Source organism: Somniosus microcephalus, chromosome 4, assembly GCF_052327205.1.
Source record: "Somniosus microcephalus isolate GS21.2 chromosome 4, FLI_Smic_1.0, whole genome shotgun sequence".
In the NCBI taxonomy this organism is placed as follows: domain Eukaryota; kingdom Metazoa; phylum Chordata; class Chondrichthyes; order Squaliformes; family Somniosidae; genus Somniosus; species Somniosus microcephalus.
In genome coordinates, this window is record NC_140990.1 from 63,177,756 (window position 1) to 63,191,225 (window position 13,470).

A 13,470-nucleotide genomic window follows, 5' to 3' on the forward strand; every position below is an offset into this window, starting at 1 on the left:
CCTCAATCACTAAAGACCTGTTTAGTTACTCTCTGTTGTCTGTGTCGTGTTATTCATAATAACTGCACTTGTAACCACAGACTCAACAGAAATGGTGTTAGGGAAATTGATGGGATTGAGGGCCGATAAATCCCCAGGGCCTGATAATCTACATCCTAGGGTACTTAAGGAAGTGGCCCTAGAGATAGTAGATGCATTGCTGGTCATCTTCCAAAATTCGATAGACCCTGGAACAGTATCCATGGATTGGCGGGTAGCTAATGTTACCCCACTATTCAAAAAAGGTGGTAGAGAGAAAACGGGGAATTACAGACCGGTAAGCCTGACATCGGTAGTGGGGAAAATGCTAGAGTCCATTATAAAGGATGTAACAGCAGAGCACTTGGAAAAAAGTGACCGGATCGGACAAAGTCAACATGGATTTACAAAAGGTAAATCATGCTTGACTAATCTACTGGAATTTTTTGAGGATGTAACTGGTAAAATAGATAAGGGACAACCAGTGGAGGTGGTGTATTTGAATTTTCAAAAGGCTTTTGATAAGGTCCTGCATAAGAGATTAGCGTGTAAAATTAAGGCACATGGGATTGGGGGCAAGGTATTGACTTGGATAGAGAACTGGTTGGCAGACAGAAAGCAAAGAGTTGGAATAAACGGCTCTTTTTCCAAGTGGCAGGCAGTGACTAGTGGGGTACCGCAAGTATCGGTCATTGGACCCCAGCTATTCACAATATATATTAATGATCTGGACGAGGGAACTAGATGTAATATCTCCAAGTTTGCAGACGACACAAAGCTGGGTGGGTGTGTGTGCTGTGAGGAGGATGCCGAGAAACTCCAGTATGATTTGGACAGGTTGGGTGATTGGGCAGAAGCATGGCAGATGCAATATAATGTGTATAAATGTGAGGTTTTCCACTTTGGTGTCAAAAACAGGAAGGCAGATTATTATCTGAATGGCAATAGATTGGGAGAAGGGGAAGTGCAACGAGACCTGGGCGTCCTTGTGCACCAGTCGCTGAAAGTAAGCATGCAGGTGCAGCAGGCAGTTAAGAAGGCAAATGATATGTTGGCCTTCATAGCGAGAGGGTTTGAGTACAGGAACAAGGATGTCTTGCTGCAGTTGTACAGGGCCTTGGTGAAACCACATCTTGAGTATTGTGTGCAGTTTTGGTTGCCTTATCTGAGGAAGGACGTTCTTGCCATGGAAGGAGTGCAGCGAAGATTCACCAGACTGATACCTGGGATGGCAGGAATGATGTATGAGGAGAGATTGGGTCGATTGGGCTTGTACTCACTGGAGTTTAGAAGAATGAGAGGGGATCTCATTGAAACTTATAAAATTCTAACAGGACTAGACAGACGAGATGCTGGAAGGATGTTCCCGATGGTCGGGGAGTCCAGAACCAGGGGTCACAGTCTAAGGATAAGGGGTAGGCCATTTAGGACAGAGATGAGGAGGAATTTCTTCACCCAGAGAGTGGTGAACCTGTGGAATTCTCTACCAAAGAAAGCAGTAGAGGGCAATTCATTAAATATATTCAAGAAGGAGTTAGATATATTTCTTAAGGCTAAAGGGATCAAGGGATATGGAGAGAAGGCAGGGACCGGGTACTGAATTTGGATGATCAGCCATGATCTCATTGAATGGCGGAGCAGGCTCGAGGGCCGAATGGCCTACTCCTGCTCCTATCTTCTATGTTTCTATGTTTTTGAACACCTCCTGCTGATCTTCAGCCATTTTACCCATTAACAGATTTTCCCAGTTTACTGTGGACAGTCTCTGTCTCATCCCATTGAAATTGCCCTTATCTAACACTAGAATCTTAGTAGCTGTTTTGCGTTTCTCCCTTTCAAACATAACGTGAAACTCAATCATGTTATGATCATTGTTAGATAAATGTTCACGCACCGTGAGGCTGTTGACTAAATCTGGCTCATTACTAAATCTAATATGGCCTGCCCCCTTGTTGGTTCTAGGACATATTGTTGCAGAAAATGATTCTGGACACATGGGAAATTCACCCGAGAAGACGATAGAGACCAAAGTGCTGTTTACCCCTCTCAGTGTGGCCCTGAATGACTGTGTCCAGACTAAAGTTCAGTTCCCGCTGTACGATCCTCCCCCAGATTGTCCTTTCTGAGCTTCAGCCAGGTGATGCTAAACACGCAGGTGGGAAAGATAAAAATCTACAACAATGTATTTAAAACAAAGCTGATTTATTTGACATATATCCACAATATTAAACTTCAGCTCAATTACAGGAATTACTGACATCAGCAGAAACAACTGTCAGAATGAATGTGGTTCAGTCCTGGATGTGATTAACAGCAGCAATAACAGCAGAATCCAACCCCTGCTGTCACTTGTGAACTCGTTGGTGTGCCAGCAGGTTGGATGACTGAGTGAATCCCTTCCCACACACAGAGCAGATGAACGGCCTCTCCCCAGTGTGCACTCATTGATGTCTCAGCAGCTTGCCTACCAGAGTGAATCCCTTCTCACATATGGAGCAAGTGAACGTCCTCTCCCCAGTGTGAACTCGGTGGTGTTTTAAAAGGTTGGATGACTGAGTGAATCCCTTCCCACAAACGGGACAGATGAACGGCCTCTCCCCAGTGTGAACTCGCTGGTGTATCAGCAAGTGGGATGACTGAGTGAATCCCTTCCCACATACGGAGCAGGTGAATGGCCTCTCCCCGGTGTGACTGCATCGATGAATTTCCAGCTGGTGCGGGTAATTGAATCCCTTCCCACAGTCTTCACATTTCCACAGTTTCTCCAAGGTGCGGGTGTCCTTGTGTCTCTTCAGTTTGGATGATCAGTTGAAGCCTCGTCCACACACAAAACACGCGTACAGTTTCTCTCCACTGTGAATGGTGCGATGTTTTTCAGGCTGTGTAACTGGTTAAAGCTCTTTCCACAGTCAGTACACTGGAACAATCTCACTCGGGTGTGTGTGTCTCGGTGCTTTTCCAGTCACACTGATGTTTGAAATCTGAAAAATGGAGTGACTCTGTCAGATCTTGACGTTATGTTTGGTTTGAGTTTCTCGTCTGTAAATCCTCCCCTTCTAATACCCTGTAAAAGGAGTTTACAAATGTCAGGATAGAAATTTGGATTTTTCGGCGGGTAGTTGTGGGGAAGCGGATAATGTTGAGTGTTTTAATAATGGGGGCTGGGGCCGCACTCGGGGTGTGTGCAGCCCGCGTCCCCCTGCGGTTCATTAATCTTTTATTTAAATCTGGTAGTACTTGTTACAATTCATCAATTGCATGATAAATCCATTACATTCATTAACCACAATAAGGCTAAGTCTTAGAAGAAACAGCTTTAGGATTAATAGTACAAAAACAATAATAAATTTTTCCAGACAAAACCAATATCAACAATACAGGTACCCATAGTAAAAAACAATACATACCAGTCCTACTGGCAATCTAGTAACTCTTCATTTTTGCTTGGTATAACCTGTTGTCCTTTTTAAAAAATTTTAACATTCAAGTACAACAGTACTTATACAACTCAACAGTTACATAGTAAATCCATTACATTCATTGACCAATTATGGTCAACAATATAAATACAACAATAAATTTTACAGGTAAATCAATAATGTTTACAGTACAAACTGCAACTATTTAATAAACCAAGAATCCGTATACGCCAGTCCAACTGGCATTGTTCAATCATTTAGTCATTCATTCCTCCATTCGTTCGCTCAAGCGTAAGTTCCATGTGCATGACTGCGTACATGTGTGCCGTTACTATCTGCGTGCATGCCTATGTGTTCGTTCATCTGTCCGGCAGGCTTCACGCTCACCAAGCCGACTTTCACCTGGGGAGCGAGGGCCCTTCATTCGGTCGAACGTAAGTTCCATTGTGTAAGCGTGAGTATCATTTGTCTACCTGTGTGCATGCGTGCGTTCATTCATCTGTCCGGCAGGCCTCACGCTCACCGAGTGACCCCCATCCTGGAGAGCGGGCCCTTCAATCGGTCGAACGTAAGTTCCATTGTGCATGCGTGCGTGTGTGCATATATTTGTATCCGCATGTGTGCGTTCACTAGAGCTTTCATTCGTTTGATTAAGGAAGGCTTTAATACCAAATAACACCACAATATACAAAATCCCACAACCATATCAAAAAATCACTTAAGACGTCAAGTAAACTACTTTTAACCAGAACCTGAAACTTCTTCAAAAACAAGTAATACCAGTTCAATGCCAGTCCTATTGGCACTCTAATAACTCCTCATCTTCACTTGATGTTATCCAACCATATAATTTCATAATCCTTATCCACAGTCTTCAACCTTTCCACAGAAAAGAAGCCGACCACTTTCTCAAATCGCGTAAAAGAAGAAAACGACTACTCAAATTTCCTTCTTCTTGCTGTTATCACTCACAGGACCCAACCATCAAGACATTCGTTATTCCTTGCCGATATACCTTGTTTTGTCTTTTATTTTCCTTTTTTACTTTTATCCCGTTCTCTTTTCCCATCTTATGGCTGTTCAAGCACCATACTATAGATAGGAACAATCTGTCTTTCCTCCACCAAATGGCGGCGCACAAACCCGATCCCATCACCGAAACAAAGCCTCACAGCTGCCACCAGATGGAGCACAGATGGGGCCGCTGGAACTCATTCGAGCCGGAGACCGTTCTTCACCTTTAGAAACCATACAACATGCTCACCCACAGCATCATCCGACTCCGCTTCTGTCGACCAGCCGCTCCGCCCTAGGCCCCCCACCTGGGGTCCTCCGTGCTGGGCCTCCGGCCTAGGACACTCTCCTCTGGGTCTTCCACCCTGGGCCTTCTGCACTGGGCCCTCCGCACCGGCATTCCCCGTGAGCAGCCGGGGTGTGGAGCAGCCCGTTCACAGAGCACCGAGCAGAGCTGAGCTGCTGAGAATCTCGCAGCCTCCCCCGGGGTTCATGAACCCGCTCCCTGCGCTCGGGGTGTGAGCAGCCCGCGTCCCCCTGGGGTTCATGAACCCGCTCCCTGAGCTCGGGGTGTGAGCAGCCCACGTCCCCCCGGCGTTCATGAACCCACTCCCTGAGCTCGGGGTGTGAGCAGCCCACGTCCCCCCGGCGTTCATGAACCCACTCCCTGAGCTCGGGGTGTGAGCAGCCCACGTCCCCCCGGCGTTCATGAACCCACTCCCTGAGCTCGGGGTGTGAGCAGCCTGCGTCCCCCTGGGGTTCATGAACCCGCTCCCTGAGCTCGGGGTGTGAGCAGCCCACGTCCCCCCGGGGTTCATGAACCCACTCCCTGAGCTCGGGGTGTGAGCAGCCCGCGTCCCCCTGGGGTTCATGAACCCGCTCCCTGAGCTCGGGGTGTGAGCAGCCCACGTCCCCCCGGGGTTCATGAACCCACTCCCTGAGCTCGGGGCGTGAGCGTCCCGCGTCCCCCTGGGGTTCATGAACCCGCTCCCTGAGCTCGGGTGTGTGCGGCCCGCGTCCCCCCGGGGTTCATGAACCCACTCCCTGAGCTCGGGGTGTGAGCGTCCCGCGTCCCCCTGGGGTTCATGAACCCGCTCCCTGAGCTCGGGATGTGAGCAGCCCGCGTCCCCCCCCGGGGTTCATGAACCCACTCTCTGAGCTCTCTTACCTGATGTGTCAGCGGCTGCTGCCAAGGTTCGCGCATGCTCAGCTCACACTGCCCGGGTGATTGACGGAAGCTCCGGACCAATAGGAAGCGAGCGGGGCGGGGCTGGAGGACCGAGTGGGCGGCGGGTCCTCCAACCAATCGGAGTGTGTGAGGGGCGGGGCTTGACCTTTCAACCTGAGCAAATCTCAACAAAGCGCCAAACTCTGGGTCGGACAGGAAGTCAGGGAGCGTCTGTAAATGAAGGAGAAATGGTGACTGGTCAGGGAGCGTCTATAAATGGAGGAGAAATGATGACTGGTCAGGGAGCGTCTATAAATGGAGGAGAACTGGTGACTGGTCAGAGAGCATCTATAAATGGAGGAGAAATGATGACTGGTCAGGGAGCGTCTGTAAATGGAGGAAAAATGGAAATGGCTCAGGGAGCATCTGTAAATGAAGGAGAAATGGAGACTGGTCAGGGAGCATTCGTAAATGGAGTAGAAATAGTGACTGGTCAGGGAGCGTCTGTAAATGGAAGAGAAATGGAGACTCATTAGGGAGCGTCTGTAAATAAGACAGGTGACACTAAACACTCAGGTGGGAAAGACAAAAATCTAAAACAATGTGTTTAAAAAAAAGCTGATTTATTTAACACTTGCTGAAGTGCCCGGCGGTGCCGAGGGTTTTTTGAGGGCATGTTGTTGTTGGAAGAGAGAGAAAGAGCGACTGGGGGGAAGAGAGAGCGACTGGGGGAAGAGAGAGAGCGACTGGGGGAAAGAGAGAGCGAGACTGGGGGAAAGAGAGAGAGAGACTGGGGGAGAGAGAGAGAGACTGGGGGAGAGAGAGAGAGACTGGGGAGAGAGAGACTGGGGGGAGAGAGAGAGACTGGGGGGGAGAGAGAGAGACTGGGGGGGAGAGAGAGAGACTGGGGGGGAGAGAGAGTGACTGGGGGAGATAGAGAGTGACTGGGGGAGAGAGAGAGTGACTGGGGAGAGAGAGAGAGACTGGGGGAGAGAGAGAGAGAACAGAAACAACCAACACAGAAACACAACCCAGTAAGCTGTACAACATTATAAAATCCTACAGATGGGCCAAAAACAGCACGGAAAAATACCAGAAAGCAATTAGCAATCAATCAACTCAAGCTCTCTTGGACACCTTTCTGGAAAATACATACACACACAATAAAGAAGGCGTAAACCGGGCAGTGAATAACCTAAATAATATTTTTGATAATTTGGCATCAATGTCAAACTTGAAAGTTCGCAAGAATAAACCCAAAACAAAAAACTACAAAAAATGGTTTGACTCAGATTGCCAGAACATGAGGAAAAATCTCAGAAAAATATCAAACCAAAAACACAGACAGCCAGAAAACGAGGAATTACGCCTTACTTATTGTCAGGCACTAACACAATACAAAAAAACACTCAGAACCAAGAAAAAGAAGTATATTAAGAATACACTCCGCTCCATTGAGGAATCCATTGATTCCAATTGTTTCTGGGACAACTGGAATACATTACACAAAAAACAACACGACGAATTGGCCATTCAAAACGGAGACACATGGGAAAACCATTTTGAAAAATTATACCAGAAAAACACACTAAGCCCAGGGCAATACCAAATATGCAAAAAACTGGAAAAGTTCGAATTGGCCATAAAAGATAACCAAAACCCGCTAGACCCCATAATAACTGAAAAAGAGCTAGTTGAAAAACTCAAGGACCTGCGACCAGGAAAAGCTTGCGGTGCAGACGGCATCCTAAGCGAGATGATTAAACACACAGACAATAAAATGAAATTGGCTATCTTAAAACTCTTCAACTTGGTTCTGAGTGTCGGTTACTTCCCTGATATCTGGAACAAAGGACTCATAACGCCCATATACAAAAGTGGAGACAAAGCTGACCCAAATAACTATCGAGGCATCTGTGTAAACAGTAACCTGGGGAAGGTATTCTGTCGTATCATAAACAAAAGACTTATAAACTTCCTTGAGGAGCACAATGTCGTGAGCAAAAGCCAAATTGGATTCCTACCAAAATATACAACATCAGATCATATCTTCACCCTACAGTCCCTAATTGACAAACATGTTCATCAAAACAAAAGCAAAATTTTTGCCTGCTTTATAGATTTCCAGAAGGCGTTCGATTCCATCTGGCATGACGGTCTATTCTTGAAACTTATTGAAAGTGGTGTAGTGGGAAAAACATATGATGTAATTAAATCAATGTATACAAACAATAAATGTGCAGTTAAAATTGGAGACAAACAAACAAAATACTTCCCACAGGGGCATGGTGTGACGCAGGGCTCGCCCATCTCACTGACACTCTTTAATATTTACATAAATGAGCTGGCAAAACTACTTGAACAATCTACAGCACCCGGCCTCACCCTATATGAATCCAAGGTTAAATTCCTCCTCTATGCAGATGACCTGGTTCTGCTGTCACCAACTAAGGAGGGTCTACAGCAGAACCTGGATCTGCTAGAGTCGTTCTGTCAGACCTGGGCCCTGACAATAAACCTCCAAAAAACCAAAGTCCTTGTGTTCCAGCAAAGATCCAGACATCAGGGAACCAGAATAAATTTCACACTAGGAACAACTAAAATTGAACAAACCACTAACTACACATACTTGGGCTTAAAAATCAGTTCTACAGGAAATTTTCATCTGGCTGTGAATGAACTGAAAGAGAAAACTAGAAGGGCTTTCTATGCCATTAAAAAAGCAATCCAAATAGAAATCCCAATTAGCATTTGGCTCAAATTCTTTTAATCAGTAACTGAACCAATTGCACTCTATGGCAGTGAGGTGTGGGGACCGCTAACACAACAAGAATTTGCAAAATGGGACAAACACCCAATTGAGATCCTACATGCAGAATTCTGTAAAAGTACCCTCCGGACTCAAAGGAAAACCGTAAACAATGCATGCAGGGCAGAACTAGGCCAATATCCATTAATAATTACTATCCAAAAAAGAGCCACCAAATTTTGGAAACACCTAAAAATGAGCAACCCCCACTGCTATCATTACAAAGTCCTGAAATGCCAAGAGAGGACCATAAAGAAGAATACCCTCAGTCAACTAGTCCTGGGACTCAGTGAAGTAATTACTAACACCACTAACAATAACCAGCCCCAGGACAGTGACAACGTAGCACAGAGAATTCGACCCAACACAATTGTCACTAAGCAAAAGGAAAAATATCTGTCATATTGGGCAGAAACAACAAAAACCCAAAACAAACTCAATTGCTACTTGGCCCTAAACAGACAAGACAACATGGCTGAATACCTGACCATGGTAAAGGATAGCAAACTGAGAAAAACCTTGACAATGTACAAACTTAGTGAACATAGCCTGGCCATCGAAAAAGGTAGACAGAGGCAGACCCGGCTACCAAGAGAGGACAGGATATGCTCTCACTGCAGTCAGGGAGTGGCGGAGACAGAGATGCACTTCCTCACAGCTTGTGGAAAATATCAGGGCATCAGGGAGAATTTCTACCCAAAATTCACAAAAATATGCCCTGAATTCAGAAATTTGAATGACGACCAAAAACTCCCATACCTACTAGGGGAACAGAGAAATTGTGTAACCTTAGCGGCACACTATGTTACAGCTTGCCATAAACAGAGGGACAACCGTTAAATCTAAGAAAAGAGTATATACAAATTATACGAATGTATATTTATACACTCAGGGATATATCTGTTTATACACTGTATGGATAGATCTGCGTTTATGTGTTCAACCATTAATGTTTTTCGATGCTTTGGCAACATAAGATGTACCTGGTCATGCCAATAAAGGGATTTGAACTGAATTGAATTGAGAGACTGGTGGAGAGAGAGAGAGACTGGGGGAGAGAGAGAGAGACTGGGGGAGAGAGAGAGAGACTGGGGGAGAGAGAGAGACTGGGGGAGAGAGAGAGGGAGACTAGGGGAGAGAGAGAGATGGGGAAGAGAGAGAGAGAGAGACAGGGGGAGAGAGAGAGATAGGGGGAGAGAGAGACTGGGGGAGAGAGAGAGACTGGTGAGAGAGAGAGTGGGGGAGAGAGAGAGAGAGAGAGTGAGGGAGAGAGAGAGTGGGGGAGAGAGAGAGAGTGGGAGAGAGAGAGAGAGTGGGGGGGAGAGAGAGAGTGGGGGAGAGAGAGACTGGGGGAGAGAGAGTGGGGGAGAGAGAGTGGGGGAGAGAGAGTGGGGGAGAGAGAGTGGGGGAGAGAGAGTGGGGGGGAGAGAGTGGGGGGGAGAGAGTGGGGGAGAGAGAGTGGGGGAGAGAGAGAGAGTGGGTAGAGAGAGAGAGAGTGGGGGAGAGAGAGTGGGGGAGAGAGAGAGAGAGAGTGTGGGGGAGAGAGAGTGGGGGAGAGAGAGAGAGTGGGGGAGAGAGAGAGTGTGGGGGAGAGAGAGAGTGTGGGGGAGAGAGAGAGTGAGAGTGGGGGAGAAGTGAGAGAGAGAGTGGGAGTGTGAGAGAGAGAGAGACTGGGAGTGTGAGAGAGAGAGAGAGAGGGAGTGTGAGAGAGAGAGAGGGAGCGAGAGACAAAGAGAGAGGGAGAGAGAGACAGAGAGAGAGAGAGACAGAGAGGGAAGGAGAGAGAGAGGAAAGGAGAGAAAGGGGAAAGGGGTGGGGGAAAGGGGTGGTGGGGGAAAGGGGTGGTGGGGGAAAGGGTGTGTGTGGGAAAAGTGGGTTGGGGAAAAGGGGGTTGGGAGGGGGGAATGGAGGTGCGCTGGGAGGGGGGGAAAGGGGTGTGGGGTGGGGAGGGGGGAAAGGGGGGGTGGAGGGGAAAGGGGGGGAAAGGGGGGTGGGGGGAAAGGGTGTGTGTGGGGGGAAGGGGGTGTGTGGGGGGGGAAGGGGTTGTGTGGGGGGGAAGGGGTTGTGTGGGGGGCAAGGGGGTGTGTGGGGGGAAGGGGGTGTGTGGGGGGGGAAGGGGTTGTGTGGGGGGGGAAGGGGTTGTGTGGGAGGGGGGTGTTGGGGGGAAGGGGGTGTGTGGGAGGGGGGAAGGGGGGTGTGGGAGAGGGGGGAAGGGGGTGTGGGAGAGGGGGAAGGGTGGGTGTGGGTGAGGGGGGAAGGGGGGGGGTGTTGGGGGGGGGAAGGGGAGTGTGGGAGGGGGAAGGGGGGGTGTGGGAACAGTGTGTGGGGGTAAGGGTTGTGTGTTGGGAGGGGGGTGTGTGGGGTGGGGAGGGGTGTGTGGGAGGGTGTGTGGGAGGGGGTGATGTGGGAGGGGTGGTGTGGGGAGGGGGGGTGTGGGGGGAGCAGGTGTGAAGGGGGTGTGGTGGAGGGGGGGCAAAGGGTGAGGGGTGTGGGAGGGGGGGAAGGGGGGTGTGTGGGTGTGAGGGGGGGAGAAGGGGGGCGAGGGGTGTTGGGGAGGACATGTGGGAGGCGGAGGGGAAAAGGCCAGGCAGACCCTCAGACCCTCTCCCTCTGCCAGTGTTGGTCCCTGTCTGGGCCAGAAGCCTGGGACTGGAGTTGCGCTGCCGACCGTTGGAGAAGCTTAGGCCCTCGGGCCCCTACACTGACATGGTCCAGCCTACTTTTTAATACCTTGAAACATGAAACTTAAAGTACTTATAAAACATTTTTGGTAAATCTTTCTATAACATACACTTTACAACCTCACCAATCTTTTTATTAAAAAAGGGGGTCCTCACCTGTCAGTGTGTTGTATCACAAACAACAATGGCCACCGCTTGCTGTTCAGTTGGAAAGATTAGGCCCCGCCCACACACTCGATTTTCTCTCCAGGACCCGATTGGGAGCACTGAAGCCCCACCCACTCTATGTTCCTGTACTAAGATGGCAGCGCATGCACTCTGTTACACACTGAATCAAAATGGCGTCGCACTGAAACTTTTTGCCCTCCTTGACAAAGATGGCTGCCATTAACCTGGGGCTGTCAGCAGAAGAAATCCCCTCAGCTGCAAACACAGGACCTTCAGATAATTATTCAGGGCTTGCGACCTACCCCAGTTGCTTATGAAGCCTCCCCACCTACTGACCCCAGGAATGGAGCGGAGGCAGCAGACCCTCTCCCCTCTGCCAGTGTTGGTCCCTGTCTAGGCCAGGAGCCTGGGACTGGAGTTGCGCTGCTGGTGGTTGGAGAAGCCTAGGCCCCGGGCCCCCGCACTGACATGGCCCAGAGAAATAAATCACATACTGGACTCATTTATTACACGCAAATTATATAATGAGCTAGTTGGGCTCCTAAGTACCAAATTTGTGCTGGATAAAATCCCCTCCACACACGAAAGTGGGAAAAATAAATCAATAGTTAGTAGTTAGGAATCAAGATGGCTGACACTCACCTCGGTTCAGAATGATAAGGCCCGCCCACACATGCAGCGATTGGTCAACCGTCAGGTCACTGAAGTGTAAGATTGGTCAATGGTCCTGTCACTCAACTGTAGGATGGCCCGCCCGCACACACAATGAACCCGCCCTCACTCGATGCAAATGAGCAGATAATGAGTGAAATTTTGAACGTTTTTTGGATACCGTCGTCACAATTTTTGTCCGACCAAAAAGTAAATACACCTACAAGAGTCCCCTAATGATGAGCTTTCTTTTGATATAACATATGTGTAGGTACGCTCTATAACTTTTGATTGTATAGCCGGACAGGGAGACAGACAGACAGAGAGACAGATAGAGAGACAGACAGAGAGACATATCCTTTTATTTATATATATATATAGATATATCCAGAATAATAAACTCCAGCCTAGTTATTAACATCAGCAGCAATAACAGCAGAATCCAAACCCCGTAATCACATGTGAACTCGCTGGTGTGTCAGCAGGTTGGATGAATGAGTGAATCCCTTCCCACACACGGAGCAGGTGAATGGCCTCTCCCCAGTGTGAACTCGCTGGTGTCTCAGCAGGTTGTTTGAGTGAATCCCTTCCCACACTCAGAGCAGGTGAACGGCGTCTCCCCAGTGTGAACTCGCTGGTGTATCAAAAGGTCAGAAGACTGAGTGAATCCCTTCCCACATTCAGTGCAGGTGAATGGCTTCTCCCCAGTGTGAGTGCGTTGGTGTGTCAGCAGATCATTTTTGCTTTTAAATCTCTTCTCACAATCAGAACATTTAAAAGGTCTCTTATCAGTGTGAACTAGTTGGTGTGAAGTGAGGCTCGATGATTGAGTGAATCCTTTCCCACACACAGAGCAGGTGAACGGACTCTCCCCAGTGTGAACTCGCTGGTGTGTCAGTAGGTGGGATGAACAAGTGAATCCTTTCCCACACACTGAGCAGGTGAACAGCCTCTCCCCAGTGTGAGTGCGCTGGTGTACAATGAGGTCAGATGACTGCCTGAACCAACTGCTGCAGTGGGAGCACCGGAACGGTCTCTCGTCAGTGTGAACTCGGCGGTGTTTCAGCAGATTGGATGAATTAGTGAATCCCTTCCCACACTCGGAGCAGGTGAACGGCCTCTCCCCGGTGTGACTGCGCTGATGAGTTTCCAGCTGGGACGGGGAACTGAATCCCTTCCCACAGTCCCCACATTTACACGGTTTCTCCGTGGTGTGACTGCGCTTATGTCTCGACAGGCCAAATGATCGTCTGAAGCCTCGTCCACACACAGAACATGTGTACGGTTTCTCCCCGCTGTGAACGGTGCTTTTTGTTTCCATGTTCAAAGGCCGATGATATTTGGGTCCTGATGAATCACGTGACTCTGTCAGATCTTGATGTGATGTTTGGTTTGAGCTTACGGTCTGCAAATCCTCCATTCTAATATCCTGTAAAATGAATTTCAAAGAGGTAAAAGGGAGTGTGAGAGAACCCACAAAAACACAAACGCAGGTTGTGAAATTGAGTTTAATGAATCTGGTCATTTGTGGGACCGGCACTA

General features: G+C 48.5%; 1 pseudogene across 1 annotated transcript in view; it reads right to left on the reverse strand.

Moving 5' to 3' along the window:
- Nucleotides 1–2,201: 2,201 nt before the first annotated feature.
- LOC147119051 (uncharacterized) overlaps nt 2,202–13,470 on the reverse strand; it is a 50,951-nt pseudogene continuing 39,682 nt past the window's right edge. Inside the window, exons 5-7 of the transcript XR_015077871.1 lie at nt 12,564–13,357; nt 12,390–12,489; nt 2,202–2,705 (exon numbers count right to left, since the gene is read on the reverse strand). The product of XR_015077871.1 is annotated as an uncharacterized LOC147119051 (transcript). The remainder of the gene's footprint in view (nt 2,706–12,389; nt 12,490–12,563; nt 13,358–13,470) is intronic.